The sequence below is a fragment of the Dendropsophus ebraccatus genome, chromosome 6, assembly GCF_027789765.1.
Source record: "Dendropsophus ebraccatus isolate aDenEbr1 chromosome 6, aDenEbr1.pat, whole genome shotgun sequence".
Lineage (NCBI taxonomy): Eukaryota > Metazoa > Chordata > Amphibia > Anura > Hylidae > Dendropsophus > Dendropsophus ebraccatus.
Genome location: NC_091459.1, coordinates 138,068,306 through 138,091,447, shown reverse-complemented (window position 1 = coordinate 138,091,447; position 23,142 = coordinate 138,068,306).

Genomic DNA, 23,142 nt, shown 5'->3' with positions numbered 1-23,142 from the left:
TGATTGGTTGCTAGGGGCGACTAAGTCTCACTTTACACCATGTTTGATAAATCTCCCCTATATGTTTAAACAATATGATAATATTTCTGACAATACATTCCTATACAGAGGAGTCTTATGGCTTAGCGTTCTTCCTTGTGCCCTGAATAGACACCACCCTCTAGTGGTGGATCTTATTACTACAGTCACCTCCTCGGGGGTGCATTCCTGGTGCTGCTTCCCCATCTTGTATAATTGTATTTGGCTTACAGCATCTGGTGTTGGATAATCTTACATTCAGTTTTGGATACAATGTGAAGGTATCATTGCTCCTGAATTCTGTTTTGATTACACAGACAGATTGTATCCCAAGCTGTAATATGGTAATACAATAGCTCAGAAGAATTTTCTGTAATTTAAAGTACAGTAGAAAAATCTATTTGTTCTATCCTTTGAAGTGGGGCATACTGTAAAAATTTTATGTATATATATATGTATATATATATATATATATATATATTTTTTTTTTTATTTATTATTTTTTTTTTTTTAAACAAATACATGGATATATGGCAATGGTTCGAAGAAAAAAAAAATCGTTTGGGCAGTCAATTGATGTCAGTGGCGCTCCCATTACATGGAGGGACATTCAGGCAGCCCCCCACTGCTCTCTGCTCGCTGTCTGTGTGTGTAAAAGCACAGACAGCGAGCAGGGAACAAGGGGGAAGCCCTGACCTGAAAGGTTCCCCTGCTCTCCTCCTCAGACTGGAAAGAATACACTATGTCTTGCAGGACATACAGCAGCTGATAAGTACTAAAAGACTTCAGATTTTTGAGTCCATTACAAATCTCTGGCTCTTTCTGGCATCAGCTGATTTGAAATTCCCTAGCCACCGGATGGAGGATGTGATGTATGATCAGTGGATTGACCACTGGGACCCTCTGAGAATGAGGTCTTGAGTCTCCTGTGGGAAAACTTCATTCATTTTCTATGGGAGTAGTCAGAGATTGCTTGAAGTACATTGCTCAGCCAATTGCGGCTGAGCAGCTGATGACGCGGCGGAGGGGGGGCGGCATGATGGGCTATTTTGTGCTATTAGTGGCACAAAAGACATAAAAAATTGCATATTTTTGTGCAAAATTTTACAAATTTCTTTTACAGTTTTTTTTCCCCCTCCAGAGAACAGATGTAAAACCAATAATAACCCCCCCCCCCCCTTAGTGAGATAGTAGACGGAAACGAAAAAAGAGACAAAAATAAACACCTTGGTATTTGATGAATGACCCTCCTCTCCCCTATTGAGCAGGTTCCCTTACCCCTAAGCCCTTGGCTTTCCCCTCCCATACTCCATGATTTAATAGGACAGATTGGGGTGCCGCATCCTATGTGCTCAGCGCAGACAAGATGATTGATTCCGATTTACTCGGGAGGCTTGGGTCAGGAGGAAGCAATGAATTCCCTATATTTCAGTAGCTTCCCTCCTTCCCAGACTGGCAGGGGAAGCGTTCCAAAAGAATCATTTTATTATGTTTTTAATATCACGTCAGCTTTTGGATGAAGGAGCGAAATAACACTGGGAGGAAATGGACTGACATGATCCCATTTGCACTTGCTGTCAGAATGAATCCAAGTACTATGTCCGTTTAGCGGCCGAGCCAATACAAACAATGCAACACACTGTTTGGAGAAGCCCTGATCATGTATTAGGGTCAGTTTATCTAATGGTGGGCTTCCCAATGGTATGTGCCAAGGATGCAACGGTGCAACATCAATGAGTAGACTGCAGCTTCAGTGCTGTCAATCTGTTGTAACCGCATTGCTCCTTCATTGTCCTAAGGTGGCAATTGGAAGGCTAGAATGCCTGTGTAGATGAGAATGATATACAATAATACCTCTGTTCTCGAATTTAAAGTCCTGCAAAAATTTTTATTAAAGTATTGTATTACCCCCTAAAAGTTATACAAATCCCGAATATAAACTTATTATGGTAAATCCTTATAAAGTGCTTTTTTCCCTGCACTTACTACTGTATCATGGCTTCACTTCCTGGATAAAATGGTGATGTCACTTCCTGGATAACATGGTGATGTCACTTTCTGGATAACATGGAGATGTCACGACCCGACTCCCAGAGCTGTACGGGCTGTGGCTGCTGGAGAGGATGATGGCTGGGGGATACTGAGGGACACAGGGGACTGAAGAGACACTGAGCATCCCTCTGCCATCATCCTCTCCAGCAGCCACAGCCTGCACAGCTCTGGGAGTCGCGTCGTGACATCACCATTTTATCCAGGAAGTGACATCACCATGTTATCTAGGAAGTGACATCCCCATGTTATCCAGGAAGTGACTCACCATGTTATCTAGGAAGTGACATCACCATGTTATCCAGGAAGTGACATCACCTTGTTATCCAGGAAGTGACATCACCATGTTATCCAGGAAGTGACATCACCATGTTATCCAGGAAGTGACATCACCTTGTTATCCAGGAAGTGACATCACCATGTTATCCAGGAAGTGACATCACCATGTTATCCAGGAAGTGACATCACCATGTTATCCAGGAAGTGACATCACCATGTTATCCAGGAAGTGAAGCCTTGATGCAGTAGTAAGTGCAGGGAAAAAAAGCACTTTATAAGCATTTTCCGTAATAATTCTATATTGGTTATTTGTATAACTTTTGGGGGGCAATACAGTACAGTAAAATTTATGCCGGACTTCTCCTTTAATCAGTTCTTGAAGGCTGTTCCGGAACCGAGCAGTTTGAGAACCAATAGGGAACAATGTAAATGTCTTTAATTGTTTTTTTACACTTTTTAAGTCAGGAGCGCCCGGCCCACAGAGTGTATAGACTATCAGTAAGTAGCTGTGCATCTTGCACCAATACTTACTGTAAAGGAGCGGGGATTCCCCTCATTATGACAGGAATCCCCACTCCTTTAAAGTGTGTTCCCCGCAATGGAGACAGAAAGGCAGGAGCAGGCGGCTGTTTGAACTTACCGCACAGCTCTTGCTTCTCCCTGCTGCGGGGAATAGCTCCTCCAGCCTGCCCCATCTGCTGGCACCCATTCCAGGCTTTGAGGTGGGTGCTGGCAGCTGGGGCAGGCTGGAGAAGCTGTTCTCCGCAGCGGGGCTCAAGTTCATTATGAAGGAAATCCCTGCTTTTAAAGGGGAGTTCCCTGCAGCAGAGGCAGAGAGAGAGGCAGGAGCAGACGGCCCGAAGAAGGGTCAAGGGAGCTGGAGCAGGCTGGAGGATCTGTTCCCCGCACTGTGCCACCCACTCCTGCCTCTCTCTTGGCCTCTATTACGGGAAACAGAAAGAACTGTGGTTCTTCAGAGATTCTGGCATACACTGCTAGATTTTGCCTGGCAACACCAGGTTTTTCATTGGGTAGATAGTGACTTTAAAAATAATTTTAAAAAAAAGTGTGGTCAGTACTAAAGTTCTGACTAGGAGGGATGATTCTGTTATGTTGCGGTCCATACTCACCCCCACTCACTCCCATTCTGCCAGCCTCTGCTGATATCCTTCTCCCCACTCAGCCAATCACAAAGCTGAACAGAGGAATGGAGGGAGGGAGCAGCAGGGGAGGGAGGGGTGGTAAGTATGGCTTGTTTATTGTTTTATGCCATGGGGAGGCAGTATGCAAAGTTAAAGATTTATCCGGACAACCTCTATAAGGCAATCTTGTTACAATGTTCAGTATTTGCTATGAGCGTTATAAATAATTTTAATACCACATCAGTTATTCATTGATAGTTTTGCCTGTATGGATCCCACAGTCTATTTTGAGCTTTTTCTATTAATTGACAAGCATGTAACATCCCCATGATCCCCACAGCTGAAGTGGAGCTTCTCACCCCCGGTCCGCACTGGGATTGTACACTGCCTGAAGCCAGGATACTAACTATTCTGCAAATTGTGGAATGAAACAACTTTTGGCTGGAAACGACGACTTGCAGATGTAACTTTGTTGCAGTCAACAGAGTGCAAACTTTACAGCGAGAGAGAGACACTGGGTGTTAAAATGGTTCGCTCCCTACTGTGAATATAGACCTTAAGTGGCTTAACCAGCTGCCACTTCAACAGCTTGACTCTACTAATGAATGTCTAATATTGTTCTGGAACACAGCGATGTTTTCTCTGCATTGTCATAAGAGGGAGATATGAGGCTCCAGCTTCTGCTGAAACTGGACGTGCAAAACACGGACATACAGTATATATTTCATAAGCAAATATCGTATAGCTGGGGGCACAAATACTATATACTGTTGCAGTGAAATGATAGAATCCAGGGATTTGATCAAATCCTGGGAAATGATGGAACGAACAAGCCGTTCCATCATTTCCCTAGGGATTTGCCTTACCCCTTTCAGGGAAATGATGAAAGGAACGATCGAGGAGTCACCCGGCTCTTTGTTTGGGGGCGGAGGTGGACGGGGGAACAGAGCGGCACACCTCCCCGACAGGCATATGGCAGCGGGGGCAGACGGGAAATCCCGGCAGACATATGGCGTCGGAGGCGGACGGGAAGCAGAGCGGCACACCTCCCCGGCAGGCATATGGTGGCGGGGCGGACGGGGGAGCAGATCGGCACACCTCCCTGGCAGGCATATGGTGGTGGGGCGGACGGGGGAGCAGAGCGGACAGGCCGGGGCAGCAGGAGGCATGTCGCAGGGCAGGATGAGGGAAATGAGCGGAACGGAGAGCAAAGAGGCGGCAGAGGCGGACGGGGAGCAGAGCGGACAGGCTGGGGGAGCAGAGAAGCGATACGGTAAGTCAATTCTACTGTATGTCGCAGGGGGAAATGATAGAGTTCATTCCATCATTTACCTGAAAGGGGAAAGCCTTATGCAGGTCCCGGAACGGCAATCCGGCACTGAAGAGGCGCGTGGAGAGAGGAGTCAAGACCATCTGTTATTTTTCAAAGGGTCAATTCTTTGGCGGCAAATATCACTGAGTTTGTGGAACGGACGAAACTGTCCAGCCAGCCCCATAGACTTACCCCAAGAGCTACAGTACCTAGACAGAGATTGCTGCGAGCCGAGGAGTGCACTGTGTTACTTTGCACTTTTACCTGCTCATTTCCCTGATCAGTGAGTGTCTCAGGAGTGAGACCACGTCCGATCAAAACCTTTGACATGTCCCTGTGACACGTCAGAAGTTTTTTATTTTTATTTTTATTACAGGCACTCTTTAAAAAGATTATGTGTGGCTGGGGGTGGTGTGAAATAGTGGTGTAGGCAGGTAAGTACACACACCACCACTATTCTTGCATTGTTATCTGTTTCATCCTAGCTCTGCTGTACCCACACATTTAAAGGAGAAGTTCGACCCTGGCTCAAATTTGACAGGCAGCAGGGGCATGGGTGTCTTTATTTAACTTTCTCCGTGCCTGCGATGCGCCGCGAGACTAGCCCCGGGACACATTTTCCCTGGAAGTTGTGGTGACGTCACCACTCAGGGGAGAATACCTGTCCTGGCTAATGGACAGTCCCCTCAGCCAATCAGTGACTGGAGCGGTTTCCTGCTCCACTCACTGATTGGCTGGGCAGCCAGTCCATCAACTAGGTTGTGATGTCGGCTCTCCTGGAGATCCCGGAGGATGGTGGGATTCCCGGAGCGGCGATCCAGTGTTGGAGAGGCATGAGGCACGAGGAGAGGCCAGACTTATGTGCCGTTACCACATTGTAGAGGTCCTCACGTAGTGTCCGGTTGGGGGGTCGGCCTTTCTCCTGGTGCTGGGATTTTTAAGAAAAACGACTTTTATTGCTGCAGTGGTCTAGACTGTCCGTGTCCTAGGCCTGCAACGCCTCTCTCCCTGCCTCCCTTCAATTTCATCAGCCCCTGGGCTGGATGGAGATGGAGAGAGAGGTGCCACAGGCCTTGGGCACGGACGGTCTAGGCCATGCCAGATTGAATCACCACCCCAGTTTTTCTTCAAAATACCAACACCAAGAGAAAGGCTGACCCCCGAACCGGACACGGTGTGATGACCTCTACAACGCGGTACCAGTGGTTTGGGAGCAACTTGGCTCTAACTCTAATGTCAGTAATGTAATGTCTCCCTCCCCAACTAAACTAATAATAATATTATTAATAATAATAATAATAATAATAAAAATGATAAAAAAAACTAATTCACTGAGAGATTAGAGCTCCCTGTGAAACGTTCTGCCTTGTTAACAAATGAATGCAACCAAAATAATCCATCATCTTCAGACTCGTTTCTGTCGCCCTCTTCCCGGCATACCCCTTCCCCTCCACCTCATGTGTGGCTGGGCTGAAAATACATTTAAATAAGTGCAGAAAACTGCAATGTGAAGAAAGCCATAAAAGGGGATCAAAGGATAACATCCATATGTGAAAGAGCAATTTGAAAAGAAAACAATTTGGTAGGAGCGATGGCTCTCCATCCCCCCATATCCCCGCTGTTTTCACAAAGGCGGCTCGCAGGACCTTACGGAGATCGGCATACGCTTGACTCCGCGCTTCTGGAACCTCACGAACAGATCAGATTGTTTTTCTTGGCCGCTAGTTTTACTCTGAAGCAACATGTCACAGCACTTATCAGCTATATTTCTTACATTCCTGGAAAGAGCTAATTTTCTTTTCTTCATCTGGATTTAATATATTGGACAGGTTTATCAATTTCCATTAAGGTTTACCTGTCACCTATGTATTGGAGGCCAGTTATAAAGAATATTAGAGGCATTTTACAAATTAAAGTATTTATGGATATATAGTACTGTGATAGAGAATGGACCCTTTAAAGGGGTACTCTGGGCTAGGGGTATTTTCCATGTATGGCCAGGGAGGGGGTGGATATATAGACGACGCCCAATTACCTCACTGGTTCCAGCGCCGGGTCCCAGATCGCTCCACCCTGTTCTCCCGTCCCGCTGCCGCTTCCTGGTCTGAGCTGCGGCTTGAGTCTCAAGGCAGCTCAGCCATTTAGCAGCCAAGGCGGGACCCCGCTACGACCGCTGAATAGCTGAGCTGCCTTGAGACATCACGTCTCAAGCCGCACCTCAGACCAGGAACCAACAGCGGGACGGGAGAACAGGGTGGCGCGATCTGGGACCCGGCGCTGGAACCAGGGAGGTAAGTGGGCGTCGTCAATATATCCACCCCCTCCCTGGCCATACATGGAAAATACCCGTAGCCCAGAGTACCCATTTAAGAATAGGGTGATCCTTTCCGTTGATGGCCAATGAAGACATTGCTACAGAGGCATTGTATTGCATTCAGTAGGTCCTTTAAGATGCAGGAGAAGAGAAATGAGGACATAGCCCACACCCAAATACTGGTGGCAGCATCTAGACGATAATAGGGTTGGCAACTCCATTTTGCTTGAAGGGTCTCTTGATTTTAAAGGGAAACTATCAGCTGGTTAGATAAATCTATGTCTCATACCTTCATCCTTGGCATCATTCCCGCACAGTTGTAATATAGTGCTCTGTATGACAAGGCCGCTTGGAACACTGCCCCACCCCCAGAGTGCCGATCCAGCCTGTCCCCAGCCATCCGGCTCCATTGAAAATTACTAGTAGGGGCGGGCCGGTCACGGCTGATCATTGCTCTGGAGGCGGGGCACTGCTCCAAACGGCTTTAATGTACAGAGGACTAAATTGAAACTGTATGGGAACAGTGCTAAGGATGAAGGTGACAGCTACACCTTCCTTCTCAGCGCCCCATGCACTATAGGGAGCTATTAGCAGGTTAGAAACGTCTAACCTGCTGACAGTTCCCCTTAAAATTTTTTTGAAATCTTTCAAATTTCAAATCTTACAAAAAAAGTTCTTTTATTGTAATCTGTTTCTTTTTTCTGATTTGTTATTTTTTTTATGTCACTTTTTGTACATTGTTATGGGGGCTGCCATCTTGCCCGAGCTGCTGTTTTAACAACATTTAATATATATATATATATATATATATATATATATATATATATATATATATATATATATATAGTAGAAAATGTACCCGGCGCTGCCCGGGTATAAAGTTTCAGTGTGTTAATTAGATTTATTCTAAGGTGCCCAGGAGGCCAATCTATGTCCTTGTTTTTTTTGTTTAAGGCGAAATCGCCAGTAGCCCTATATGCCCCTATATACCCGACAGTTCTGCACTGTTTATGTAAATTGTAGCTTATGCACATTAGAAATAAACTAAAAACTTCAAACATCCGTCCTGTATACCTGTAGTGTATAGTTGGGTGGTGCGGGGGCTGTATATCTGTAGTGTATAGTTGAGGGAGGTCCTGTATACCAGTAGTGTATAATTGGTGGGAGGGGGGCTGTATACCTATACTGTATAGTTTGGGAAGTACTGGATACCTGCAGTGTATAGCTGGTAGAGGTCTTGTATGCCTGTAGTATATAGTTCGGGGGTCCTGTATACCTGTAGTGTATATTTTGGGGGTCCTGCGGGCAGCACGGTGGCTCAGTGATTAGCACTGTAGCCTTGCAGCGCTGGGGTCCTGGGTTCAAATCCCACCAAGGGCAACATCTGAAAAGAGTTTGTATGTTCTCTCTGAGTTTGTGTGGGTTTCCTCCGGGTACTCTGGTTTCCTCCCACACTCAAAACATACAGATAGGTGAATTTAGATTGTGAGCCTAATGGGGACAGGGAGCAATAATTGGCAAAAATGTAAAGTGCTGCGGAATCTGTGTGAGCTATACAAATAAAAGCATTATTATTATTATCCTGTGTACCTGTAGTTTATGATTGGTAGAGGTCTTGTATACCTGTAGTGTAAAGTTTGGGGGTCCTGTATACCTGTAGTATAAAGTTGGTGGAAGTGCTGTATACCTATAGTATATAGCTGGTGGAGGTCCTGTATACCTGTAGTGTATAGTTTTGGGCTCCTGTATACCTGTAGTATATAGTTGATTGAGGTCCTGTATATGTGTAGTGTATAGTTTGGGATCCTTTAAACCTGTAGTACAGAGTTGGTGGGGGTGCTGTATACCTGTAGTATATAGTTGATGGCGGTCCTGTATACCTGTAGTGTATAGTTTTGGGGTCCTGTATACCTGTAGTGTATAGTTGGTGGAGGCCCTTTATACCTATAGTGTATAGTTTTGGGGTCCCGTATACCTGTAGTGTAGAGTTTGGGGTCCTGTATACCTGTAGTATATAGTTGGTGGAGGTCCTGTATACCTGTAGTGTATAGTTTTAGGGTCCTGTATACCTGTAGTGTATAGTTTGAGGGTCCTGTATACCTGTAGTATATAGTTGGTGGAGTTTCTGTATACCTGTAGTGTATAGTTTTGGGGTCCTGTATACCTGTAGTGTATAGTTTGGGGTCCTGTATACCTGTAGTATAGAGTTGGTGGGGGTGCTGTATACCTGTAGTGTATAGTATTGGGTTGCTGCATACCTGTAGTGTATAGTTTGGGGTCCTGTATACCTGTAGTATATAGTTGATGGAGGTCCTGTATACCTGTAGTGTATACTTTTGGGGTCCTGAATACCTGTAGTATATAGTTGGTGGAGGTCCTGTATACCTGTAGTGTATAGTTTTGGGGTCCTGTATACTTGGAGCGTTCTGTAGTATATAGTTCGGGGGTCCTGTATACCTGTACTGTATAGTTTGAGGCTTCTGTATACCTGTAGTGGAGGTGCTGTATACCTGTATTATAGAGTTGGTGGAGGTCCTGTATACCTGTAGTGTATAGTTTTGGGTCCTGTATACCTGTAGTATAAAGTTGGTGGGGGTGCTGTATACCTGTAGTATATACAGTAGTTGGTGGAGGTCCTGTATACCTGTAGTGTATAGTTTGGGGTCCTGTATACCTGTCATATATAGTTGGTGGAGGTCCCGTGCACCTGTAGTGTATAGTTTTGGGGTCCTGTATACCTGTAGTGTCCTGTATACCTGCAGGGTCGTATTTACCATTAGGGACTCGTGGTCTGCCTAGGGCAGCACCTTGCATGGGGGCAGCACCAGGGAGCAGGGGGTAGGAAACAACTTTTAATTTTTAATTTTTTTTTCTAGTCTTCCACCTCCTGTTCAGACTTGCCAGAAAATCTAGTGTCTTTTCGGGTCTGGTATGGCAGTGTCATCTAGTCACAGTATGGCGGTATTGGTCAGGTCTGGTATAGCGGTGTTATCCAGTCACAGTGTGGCGGTATTGTCAGGTCTGGTATGAAAGTGTTATCCAGTCACAGTGTGTCTGTATTGGTCAGGTCTGGTATGGCGGTGTTATCCAGTCACAGTATGGTGGTATTGGTCAGGTCTGGTATGGCGGTGTTATCCAGTCACAGTGTGGTGGTATTGGTCAGGTCTGGCGGTGTTATACAGTCACAGTGTGGTGGTATTGGTCAGGTCTGGTATGGCGGTGTTATCCAGTCACAGTATGGTGGTATTGGTCAGGTCTGGTATGACAGTGTTATCCAGTCACAGTGTGGCGGTATTGGTCAGGTCTGGTATGGCGGTGTTATCCAGTCACAGTATGACGGTATTGGTCAGGTCTGATATGGTATGGCGGTGTTATCCAGTCACAGTATGGTGGTATTGGTCAGGTCTGGTATGACAGTGTTATACAGTCACAGTGTGGCGGCATTGGTTAGGTCTGGTGGGCAGTGTTATTCAGTCACAGTATGGCGGTATTGGTCAGGTCTGGTATGGCAGTATTGGTCAGGCCTGGTGTGGCGGTGTTAAATGTGACCTCTGGAGCTATTACCTACCAGTCTTATCATGATGCTAATTAGTGAGTAAAGATGGGGCGTCCTCAGGTTCAGCACTTAGGGCAGCAGCAGCTGGTAATTCTGCCCTGTATACATGTGCTGTATAGATGGAGTAGAGGGCCCTGTATACATGTGCTGTATAGATGGAGTAGGGGGTCCTGTAAACATGTACTGTATAGATGGAGTAGGGGGTCTACCAGTTATTTCTGTGGATGTTGTGAGGCAGCTGGCCCTTGCAACCACAGCCCCCTGTGAAAATGAAAGCAGTATTGGTTGCTAAGGCTCCCAACTGCCATTCACTGCTGGGCAGCTGCAGCTAATTATATCACCTGTGTGTGCAGTGTGGAGATTTTCCCATTCATCTCTATGGGGCGCTCTTCTGCATCCCCTCCTGTACATCTGGCAAGGACGGGACCTTCGCTCTAACCTTCCCGGGCACCCAATGTATCTGTGTTTTTCCAAAAAAACATGAACAATGAACAAATAAACATTGCATTGCTTGAGAAGAGGTCGACAGAGAGTTGGCTTAGTGATGTGCAAATAAAAAAAAATACAAAAGATCAGACTGACACTATAAAAAGTAATTTTAACAGCATTTAATGAAATGCTTTGCAGTATGGCGCATGGACATAGACGTCAATGGACAGAGTCTGTCCCCTTGAGATGAATGTGAAACATTACTGAGCGCGCTCTGTGACCTGTGAAGAGGTCATTCCACAGGGAGACGCTATTGTCTCTTATATCTTCTGGTGTCACATGACGCTACAATGCTGTACAGATCACTTTACAGCAGTCTCCTCTTATCACCATGGACACAACAGGAAGTCTCAGCTTAGTTTTAGCCCCAGTGGTGAAAATGAAAACTACAAGATATCAGGAATATTTTATAATATAGATAGAAAAATAGAAAATTAGAAAAAATGACACCAAAAATTATTTAAAAAATATGTATAACATAAAAACATTGTTTAATCTATAAGTCATTTTCTGATGACACTGTCCCTTTAAACTTTCTGCAGTAATATTATTTAGTCTTGTAGTTTTTGCCATCAATTTCTTGTGACTGGGAAACCCCTTTTGTCAGCCCACGGCCTGATTTTGGGTTGTGTGGGGTGAGCACAGTAGATAGGATAGCCACTGGTGATCTAACAGTCTGGAGGGGGGGGGAGGGGGGGAGCTGGGGCAAGAGAGATCTCTGATTTCAGCTGCAATGTTTTACTGGGATTAAAGGGGTAGTTTACAAAAAAGTTTTCTTTCAAATCAACTGGTCCCACCAAGTGCCAGAGATTTGTAATTTACTGCTATTGAAAAATCCCATGGTACTTATCAGCTGCTGTATGTCCTGCAGGAAATGGTGCATTCTTTCCAATCTGACACATTGCTCTCTGCTGCCACTTCTGTCTGTATCTGGAACTGTCCAGGGCAGTAGCAAATCCTCATAGAAAACCTCTCCTGCTCTCCAGACTGGAAAGAATACACCACTTCCTGCAGGACATACAGCAGATGATAAGTACTGGAAGACTTGAGACTTTTTAATAGAAGTAAATTACAAATCTCTGGCACTTACTGTCACCAGTTGATTTAAAAGAATTTTTCTTTTTCTTTTTTTTTTGTGAACTTCCCCTTTAACAGACGGCACTCTTCTGTGTATGGGGTATGCTCAGCGCTAAACTCTATTCCCAACATCTTGATGTGATAGACAATCAATATTGGGAGGCGGGTTAGTCCATAAACAGGATGCAGTAAGCCTTTCCCTAATAGTTTATGTAGTATTAGGGTAAATTCACACGGGCGGATCCGCAGCGGATACAGCCCCTGTGAATTCCAATGTAATTACATACTGGCAGTGGGATTGTCATTCCGCTACCAGTAAGTAAGTCCCGGCCCCATTAACCCCCGCCACCCTTGATAATACATTACCGGCAGCGTGATCCGGCCGCATCTGAGGCTCCCAGAGGTCCTGCGCAGCCAATCAGTGACTGCAGCGGGGCCCTGCACTGATGCGGCCGGATCGCGCTGCCGGTAATGTATTATCAAGGGTGGCGGGGGATAATGGGGCCGGGACTTACATACTGGTAGCGGAATGACAATCCCACTGCCAGTATGTAGCTACATTGGAAAAGAAGAAATATTAAGAAAATAATCCCAGCACAGTATGTTGGCGCTGTTCGATTAAAAAAAAATAAAAATGTTTTTCACGGTGAGATATTCACACTTCTACCTCCTGTCACTTTGGGAACATCGTTACTGGCTTGAGGGGGGCAGCTTTGCTTGATCACCTGTGCTATCCCCTGGTTTGTGGACACCCTCTCCTGGTGCTATATCCTTCCGCTGACCTTGAGTCCTTCCTGCTATAATCACAGCGTCACCAGTTATGACCCTAAGTGCAAAATCAACAGGAAGGTACCTGAAGCCGTGTGCCCTCTCCCTGACTTTCCTGCTGTATTCCTTAATACTTTACCTCTTAAATTTGGTTGTAAAAATATTTATTTTTATGTAAACACAAGCAACTATTTTGGAATGTACTTTGGGCTCCGGGCCCCTCCGGTTTCCTTCCTGTACAGCTTTTTTTTTTTTTTGTCGCTTTTATTTTTTTTTTCTATTGACATTCTCTTACTTCTTTCCAAAATCTGCATCTGTGCTGTGTGATCCTTGGGTGTGAACTTGACTGGTGCTGGACTATGCCCAATGCCAACATCTCACACAGAGATCCTGATGCTCACTTCATCCTTTCCTCTCCCGACTTATTCTCCATCCAGGACCCGGCAGGGATAATGAAGATCTTTATCACAGATTATTTCAACTTTTCTAAGTGCAAAAATTAGAAACTTAATTGGAAAAATAACTATTTTAAAGGGACCTGACACTTAGGCTACAACTACTGACGTCACTTTAATTTCCTGTTCGATCACCACTTTTTTCTGGTTATTTGGTTGGTAAATCCTAATCTAACATACCCTATTACGGTTTCTGACTTACCGTCATTTAAAATATTTTTGCAGAAATCAATAGTACAAGCGATTTTAAAAAACTGTGTAATAGGTTTTATTAGGCAAAAAAATCCTCATTCTGTACTGTAAAATCTGTTTCCCAGCCTACCCCTCACTTTTTATCAGTTTATTATCAGGCAAAGCCCTCTTCATTACAGAGAAGCAAAGTGAAGACGGGTTCTGCTGTGTCCATTGTAACCTATGAAGGGGGAGGGGTCGAGGGGGATGAGTGAGCAGGAAGACGAGACAAGCAGCTCTACAGTTTGGAGACTGTCTGGCAGGGGCGTATCTAGGATTAATGGAACCTCATAGAAAAAACTGTACAGCCCCCCCCCCCCCTTCCATATGCAAAACACAAAGTACTGCATGTATATACTCGGTGATGTGGCCAAAATCTTAAATCTCTTGTCTCCAGAGGCAGAAGCAGCTACAAAAGTGACAGAGAGACAATGGTCGATTGTTCTGTCAGTCCACTTTATTTAGCTATAAGGGCCCATTAGGAGCTCTTATGGTTAAATACATAGGTGCAGTAGTGGACTACCTTCTGCTTAACCCCTTATGTACTGCAGTGTGTAAGTGACCCAAAGTTCACTTACATGCTGCAACACAAAAAAAAGAGTTAAAAAGGAAGACAGCTTTGTGGCTGGTGCACTGATAACCCCTGACCTCTTTCATGGAGATCCACACATTTTCCTACTTGATTGCAGCAGCCAGAGAACAGAGGTCAGGGATTATCAGAGCAGTGAAGCAAAGATCTCCTTGTCCTCCGCATATTAACCCTTTTTTATGTTGCAGCATGTAAGTGAACACTGTGCCACTTACACACAGCATTACATAAGGGGTTAAGCAGAAGGACACAGAAGACTCTTATCTTCCTTGTGCATCCCCAGGTCCCTTCCCTGCATGGGCCACATAGCAACTGCCTACCCTGCCTCTATGGTAGTTATGCCACTGCTGTCTGGGCACATAATACCCTGGATTCACAGGTCAGAAAAATCAGTGCTGGTCTGGGAACTTGGTGAGAGAAGATTGCAGGACGTAGTGTTTTGCAGAGCTGCCTTTTTTCTTCTCTGTGCTCACTCATCCCCCTTGGCAGTAGTATGGGGCTGAGGGGGATGGGGTAGTTACATACATATCAAGGGTTTTGTTAGCATGATAAAAGTTTCAGGACATTAATTATTTTCAGAAACATTAATGGGAAATTATATATTTGAATACCCCAGCAAGTAATAGGTGGGGGAGCCTATCTTTTAGGCTACATCCGGAACATAGCCACCATCTTAAACCACCATATTGGAGCAAGAGCAAATGTTTTTTTTCTGATAGAAAGGTGGTCATGTAGCATATAAAAAAAAACAGGAATTGTCTCAGAAATTGACTTTCGAAATCAGATATGCAATATCTTTTATGGTTTAAAAGTCACAGAAATCTGCTCTGTGTTCAGCACCATGAACAACACATTGAACATGTCAAAAAGCTGTGTTCAAGGTTGTTGTTGCAACTTTCACTGTCTTCTTTCATATGACCACCTTCCCATTTAAAAAACTTTCTCTTAAAATCCAATATGGCGGCTTTCAAGATGGTAGCCTAGCCATGTTTTGCACAGGCTAAAAGATAGGTCCCGTCACTCATAGCCCTGGGAGAAGTACTCGGGTATGTTCTTCACTCCCCTGGAGAAAGGCTCCATAGATGTATAAGGCAGCAGACTAGGCGAAGAGCATAGCCGGCCATGCACTGCATGTTGTCTCATGTGCTGGGTATTTGGATACAGGATAGGACTGCAAACTGAAGCAGCTCTGGGTGAAGGAACGTCTAGCTACATCTCAATATCCTGGACTGTGACATAATGCCAGCTCACTTCTTCCAGGTAGTTATGTCCCCTTGGTTTACATCCAAGGATTTTCCATAATGTTTTTGACATGCAGATGCTCAATAAGTTCCACAACATTTTTATTTATCTATGATTGAAATACGGCAATGACTTCCAGACCTGAGTCGACGTTGCGCCTGTTTTTGTTGCTAAATGACTGCATTGATTTAGTACGGTATAGCGCTGATTTACAAGCATCCAGTATGTAACAAAACCTCAGATTCCCTGAAAAATGTTTTTTCCCTTCCTTAAGTTCCACTACATGGGCTCGGAATTGATCTTGTACAGTTGTTATTCCTGGCAATGGTTCCGCTTGAGTTCTGGCCATTTAGGTGCAAATGATTTTATGCAGTTCCTATCTAGGGGCTGTTGGATGCAGATCAGCTGATCCTCTGGAGGGCTTCCAGATATAGCAAACTATTGATTTAGCATTGCTTGGGGTATTTCGTATGGATAAGAAGACTGAATATAGACTGACATATGGAGATCAGTGCCTTGTGGGTCATTTAATTTAATCCGGACATCTTTAGAGAAGTAAAAAATAAAAAATCTTATAAAAAAAATTTCATATTGTTTAAATCATGTTTGTATATTATTCATTCTTAAAATATTTTTTGGTGTATTTTTTTTCTAATTTTCCATGTATATTTTAAGATAATTCTGAAATATTGCAGTTTTCATTCTCGCCACTAAGCCTTGAAGTTATTGTCTACCCCTCTCCATATCAGGAGTTATCAGCACCGTTCTTAAGTTTATATTCTGAACTTTTCATATCTTACTGTATAAAGGATTTCTTAGTGGTCTCAAAAATGTATGTTATCGCTGGTGGACAATGCCATCTAGGCCCTGCCCCCTCCGCGACATACACTGAATGGGTCTGAGCTGAGGCCTAGGCCCTGCCCCTTCTGTGACCTCAGAACTGGAGGATTTAGGTAAGCTCACATTATGTTGGCCAAACACCACACCTTCTTCTTCCCGAAGAATCACAATCTCTTCATAGGTCACAGAGCATGCCTAAAAAATTCTCCTATTGTGTCTTGCTGTAATTAGCGATTAGACGAAGGGTTTGTGCAGTAATGTGAAACAGAAAAGTTAAAAACAAGAATGAAAAATACAATACAATTTGTTAATTCTACATTAGGACATGACAGGGATAACTATTTAGTATTATTGAGACGGGTTCATGGCCGCTAAGTTCATTTGTTAAACTTATTTATAGAATACATAGTACTATGTACCATTTACTACAATGAGTGCTTTCTTTGCCAATTAAAATCATTGTGCTGCATTGTGCATGGATTATTGGGAATTTTCCCACGCCAATTAAGGTATTTTACAGTCAATCAGAGCTCTGAATGGGGGGATTTTCAAATATATTAGAGTCTCTAACAGTAACTGCAACATTTTAAAGACTATAAACACTTATTATGCAGATATACATGATGCTGCTAAAAGAGTCACTGTCATTACATTTTTTTTTTTTTTTTTTGCGGAAATCAATAGTCCAGGCGATTTTAAGAAACTTTGTAATTGGGTTTATTAGACAAATAGGCCATTATCTGCATGTAAAAACTATTTTCCCAGGTCCCCCCCCTCCTCTCCTTTCTGTCATCCACTGCTCAGAATCAGGAAATCTCGACAGTTTTTTCGTCAGTCGTATCTGTTTGTTCTGTGAAGAGGGGAGGGGGGAGGAGGAAGGAGCGAGATTAGCGGGCAGCAGAGAGCAGAGAACAAAGGATAACACAGCGGGGAGCTATTCACAGTGCTATTCAGAGGTTAGAGAGGTCAGTGGTGATGGCAGAGGAGAGAGCCCGTGATGTAAATTAACTCTTTGTTGTCCTGTTTTGCTGCCTCTACTTTCTCTCTTCATAGGAAAACCATGAAGACAGGGGGGAGAGCTTCAAGCTGCTTTTTCATGATAAAAATTCATTTTTCGGCTAACAAAGCCAATTACAAAGTTTCTTAAAATTGCCTGTACTACTGATTTCTGCAATAAAAATTTTAACAACAGTGACACTTTAAGGTTTCTACCGCATCAAAAGCTGCTATAGAAAAAATAGAAAATTAGAACATGGAAAATTACTTATTCAGAATCACAAGGTGGTCAGTTGAACACTATACTCGTTAGAGCATGCTCGCGCAACAATATTAATCAGTTTAATCAGAAAATGTAAGTGATTTATCTTGGATGCCAAGAATAGGGAACACAATAGGGAGTTACACTAAGGATAATGGGGGCCACTTACTAAGAAGTCTAATTTGTGTGACTATTCTTATGAGGATTGGTGTATATTAAAATGTGCAAATGATACATTAGGCGCTAGTCCCAGATTATGCGAACTTTTAGGTGAATACTCAAATAGGCAGATTAAAAAAAAAAGTTGCATCTAAAAATATTCACCCGTCAACCCGTCGGATACTGGTTCCGAAACAGAACTTAGACCAAAAATGGGCGAAAAATCCAATTATTCACCTAAAAATAGGCGCAAAATCAAAATTAATAAATTTCTCAATATGTTCTAAAATAGTCAATTATTTGTGCCAAATTTACTATGTGTTTTGTACACCTTTTATGCCTCCTTTGATGTGATTTCAAACACGTCTGAAGAAAAAAAATGGCTAAATGGAACTGTAAAATATACCAAGCCTGCAGAGGGCATGGGCAAAATTTGAGGGAAATTTTGGTGTTCTTGTCAGCAAGTTTGACTACTTACCAAAATATGGTGAAAACAAGGGCATATATAGCATAGAGGTCAACCATGCAGCTGTAATGGCACCCTTGAAGTTAGGGGGCTCCATCCTGGATGGACCATCCTAATTTTTTTCAGGTTTGCAAGAACCTGTGCTGGACCCCCTGTCCACACGAGCTGCATTACTATTAAGCAAGCGGGAGAGGAATGGCTCATGGTGTTCTCTATGCTGACATGACATTATATTTTCTTATAATTTACAGTCTGGCATGGAGCACCTAATATATTTTTTATGGATTCTGTATATAGTCTTTGTAAATGTGATAGGAACTTAGCAGTCTGTAGTTGTCATAGTATGAACCCGTGTTCATTTTTATTTTATTTTTTTAGAATATTTCTTTTTTGCAAGATATATATATGTACAAAGTTATTGTACAACTAGCAGTAACAACTACAAATAACATGCATGTCTTTAGTAGCATCATACTATTACAGCCGTCATAATACAGAGTTTCCATGGACATCATGTTCAGTATATCTGTACATTTGATTACGCTCAATTTTTTCCAGATTTTTTTTTTTTACGAAAAAAATAAAAATAAAAAATTCCTGTGTCATTTACCAGTTTTATTAATGCCATTTCCGTGAAACAAGGCTGTCCGCAGCCAATTTGGAAGGGAATAAGTAGATGGCGTCTCTCCATGCATGTTGTCATTTGTTTGTGCACATTTTGAATAATTTGTCTCTGACAGAAACGTAACTTCAAAGTTTCAGATGATTTTATTATTGGTTTACCTTGGTTCACAAGGTAAACTTGTACAGTTTTCCAGCAGGCAATCTGAAATCTATCCGGCAACAGATTGCTTGTTAATTATTATACGAGTAATGTGCCAGGCTGTTTTATGGGACCTTCTTTTTGACTTTTTTTTGTTTTGTTTTTCTAACCTTAGTCACATGACCCACCTATCAGTAAAAACGCTAATCCCTAATCCCAAAAAGATTTTAAACAAATCTGTTATTGGATCCATTGGTTTTCAGTAAGGCGTATGGCATTGGTTAAAGGTATGTCCACATTTTATATGAAGCAGATTTTGTGGCATATATCGACAAGGAGAATGGAATATCCACATATACCAGAGTGCGCCCTTGCCAGATCCACTTCAAGGTACGTTATGTTCCAACAACGTCTTTCTTTGGGGATAAACGAGCGTCGGTCAGCTAGATTGGCGCTTGTTTTTGGTGCCTTTACATTGCATGTCATATTGAGCGACTAGGCTGCATGAACGATCGTTGTTTCATTCATGCAGCCCTGGAAACTGACAACACCAATATGTATAGAATATGTACCATATATATGTGCTGTCAGTTTCCAGATCACAAACAGTGCATACTTACCACCCATGCTGCTTGTGATAAGGCATCTTTCTCTCCGGTCCTCTGGCCGATGGCTGTATCTTTAAACCCCACCTCCTCTGGCTGTCAATCTTTCTGGAGGAGGCAGGGCCTGAACTTAGAGCACCCGCTGAAGGACTGGAGAGCCAGGTGCTAGATCTCAAGCAGCTCTGAAGGTAAGTATGCACTGCTTGTGATCTGGAAACTGACAGCACAAATAGATGCATAACCAGTGCTGTCAGTTTCCCTTTATCTGTCACACATAACTCTTGTTAAAACATGAATCTGTGCGCCCGATAACAATACATTTTAAAGCCTGCTCAAAAGATTGGGTGTTTTCCCCCCTTCCTCCCCTGATTACTGTCACTTTTACACAGGCCGATTGTTAGCCGCAGGAGCATCTCTAGCAATATTGGGCACTTCTGCCCAGGGCTCCGCTATGTGCATGAGGCCTTTTTCAGTGTTATGTAAAGGCAAAGCACTCTCGGTTTCTGTTTTCCATGTAGCTGTGCACCTGATCAGTCAAATACTCTGCCAATTTCTTCTAATTTCTCCCAGGAAAGCCAGGATTTGGGGGAACACATGTAGAAGTGTCCAGCAGCTGCAAGTCCCATAATTCAGCAATGAGCGGGATATCCTCCTGATAACGGAGGTTGCCAGCATCATTCCCACCTGAGCCGTTACAGCCCTCTAATAGACAGCGCTGACAGTCACTGCTGGATTGAGTGTTGATATCTTAAGTGCTATGTTGTAACAAGTGCTGCGCTGCACTAATAAAGTGTTTAGAGGTTGTAAGTGAAGACGGAGCCATTCCTATGTGTGACCTCTCGCGCACTAACGTTGTTTATTCTTAGAAATATTACATGGACCCCTGCAAATGTTTGTATATGTTACTAATAGTCCAACATTGTCCCTTTGGGTTCAACTGGTTAGAAACACAGAAGTTTAGGAAAATAATAGATCTAAATAGGAACAATAAAAACAGTTATCATTAGCCAGAGCGGACAATATGGACAGGATATCATGTCTATATGAGACTTGTCTATGTTACTGTATGCCTCCCACCAGTGGTTTTTAAAGGGTTTTTTCAAGAAGGTTAATGGCCCATTAGGCCCATGGCGAATCCAAGTGGATAAGATCAGTCAGGATTTGTTATACAAAGTACAAATGTCTTGGCTCATCTTATAATGGAAACCATGTTGCTGGTGTTTATAGAGCTTCCTCCTCCTCTCTCGTCACTAATGTGAAGAAAACAGTGTATGCACCATAGAAACAGCCCACACAACTTGTAATAATAGGATAATAGGCTACAGACAACTTATGGTCCACCAGGGTAGACATCCTTTTCCTTAACCCTTGGTGACAGGTGTAACAATATGGATCCACGACAGTGAGTGATGGCGAAGCCGTAATAGGGAGCGGAGTCTAAGGGGCTGCTGGTCTTCACCAGAGCCCACAACAAGGCAGGATGGGCTTGCTGTGGCGGTGAGCCCCCCAGATCACTACCTCTGGTTTGACTTGCTTGCAGTGGTAGGTGAGGTGCAGCTGGAGGCAACGTTGACGGGCCAGTGGCAGGGAACGGAACAACATAGAGGGAACGCTGTCAGGAACATGGCAGGATAGGCTTAAATGGGTCAGATGTATAGAAGGAACCCGGCACTCACCAGATGAATAAGAGATTATTTATTCAGCACAATATGCATCAAATTAGGCGTTTCGGCCAGACATGGCCTTTATCAGCAAGCTGGCCGAAACGCATACTCAATGTAACGTGATGCATATTGCACTGAATAAACAAGCTCATATTCATCTGGTGAGTGCCGAGTTCCTTCTATACGTTCTGCTGGATCTCTCCACTTCTTGCACCTCTAAACAGCGGATTGCCGTCTTCCTACTCTCTTTAATGGGTCAGAGACACAAGCCATAGTAATTAGGGAAGCTCATAGAGGCTCCCACAAAGGAGCCATGACAAGACTGGCTTTATATGCACACGTTAAATCTGACTGCGGGAATGCCCACGTCGGCAAAAAGAAAACAGACAGGGAGTGGGGACTGGTAAGATGCTCCAAGAAAGGGATGAACTGTGAGTGGAGCCTAGCCCTGGCATTAGAATCAAGTCTGGTAACAGAGGGGATATTGGCCCACTTCCGCTGCATAGAGCATTTGCATATTAGAAAACAATGGCGGGAAACCGGATGGCGGTTATAGAGCGGGCTGATTTGCACATTAGAAACCGATGGTGGAAACCCGGTAGCAGTCATAGAGTGGCCCAATTTGCATATTAAAAACCAATGGCGGAAACCCGGTAGCAGTCATAAAGTGGCCCGGTTTGCACATTAGAAACCGATGGTGGAAACCCGGTAGCAGTCATAAAGTGGCCCGGTTTGCACATTAGAAACCGATGGTGGAAACCCGGTAGCAGTCATAGAATGGCCCAATTTGCATATTAGAAACCAATAGTGGAAACCCGGTAGCAGTCATAAAGTGGCCCGGTTTGCACATTAGAAACCGATGACGAGAACCTGACGGCGGTTTAAAAAAAATGGACCACACCATCGGTATGTATGCGCCAATGCCGACAAGGTAGTATGACATTTTTTTCCCCTTAATTAAAGTGGTACATTCAATTTCATGTTTATCAAAAATGCAAGATACCCCTTAACACCAAAATGTTAACACTTTAACCCCATGAACCTGACTGGAGCCAAGAGCACACAATAAAAGGAAAATGTGACTGTAGAGAGTTTGTATAGGATGAAGTCACTGCTGTGAAATCTCACTCTCCGCAGCGCTTTCCAGCTACCTCACTCCTCATTCTTCCCAACAGGCTAGTTAACTTATCTGAAGGAGCCTCACACCTGAACGTATTTACTTTGCGATCTCTGTATCACCGTGCCAAACATCTGCCAGGCTCAGACAGTTGCCCTGCTTGGTGAGTGCAGGAGTCGAGTCTGATTTCTCAATATTTTTAACCTTTCCAATGACTGTATTTCCTCCCCTTCTCTCTATAATATTGTGCCATCATTTGGCATCTTCGCTGGATCCTTCCCAATAAATGATGACTTAAAAGGAGATTTTTTTGTAATTATTATTTTTTTTTTTTTAAAGTTAGCAGGAAGTGTGTCAAGTTCTTTCCAGATGTAAATAAGACCATGAAAGGATTGAAAAGAAGGTTCTCAAGAAAAAAAAACCTTAAAATGAAGATGATATCATATTCGAAGTTTATTAACACAAAACAGAGATGCGGTCAGGTGGAGACTTAATTACGGAAAGAAATGTGGACGACTTCATGGAAGTGAGACGGTTAAACCACATCTAGCTAACGTTAGGCCGGGGCTTGGGTTACACACACAATGACTCACACGTGAAATGAAAGAGGTGGATAATTAGGAGGATGAAATGAAATGCTTCAATGGAATCTCATCATAAAAGTACCATTATATGCTCTCGCAAGAGATGGGAAAATATAGTGTGACTTCCCCATTGTATAACAATCCCCCTAGTTTAGTAAATTCATG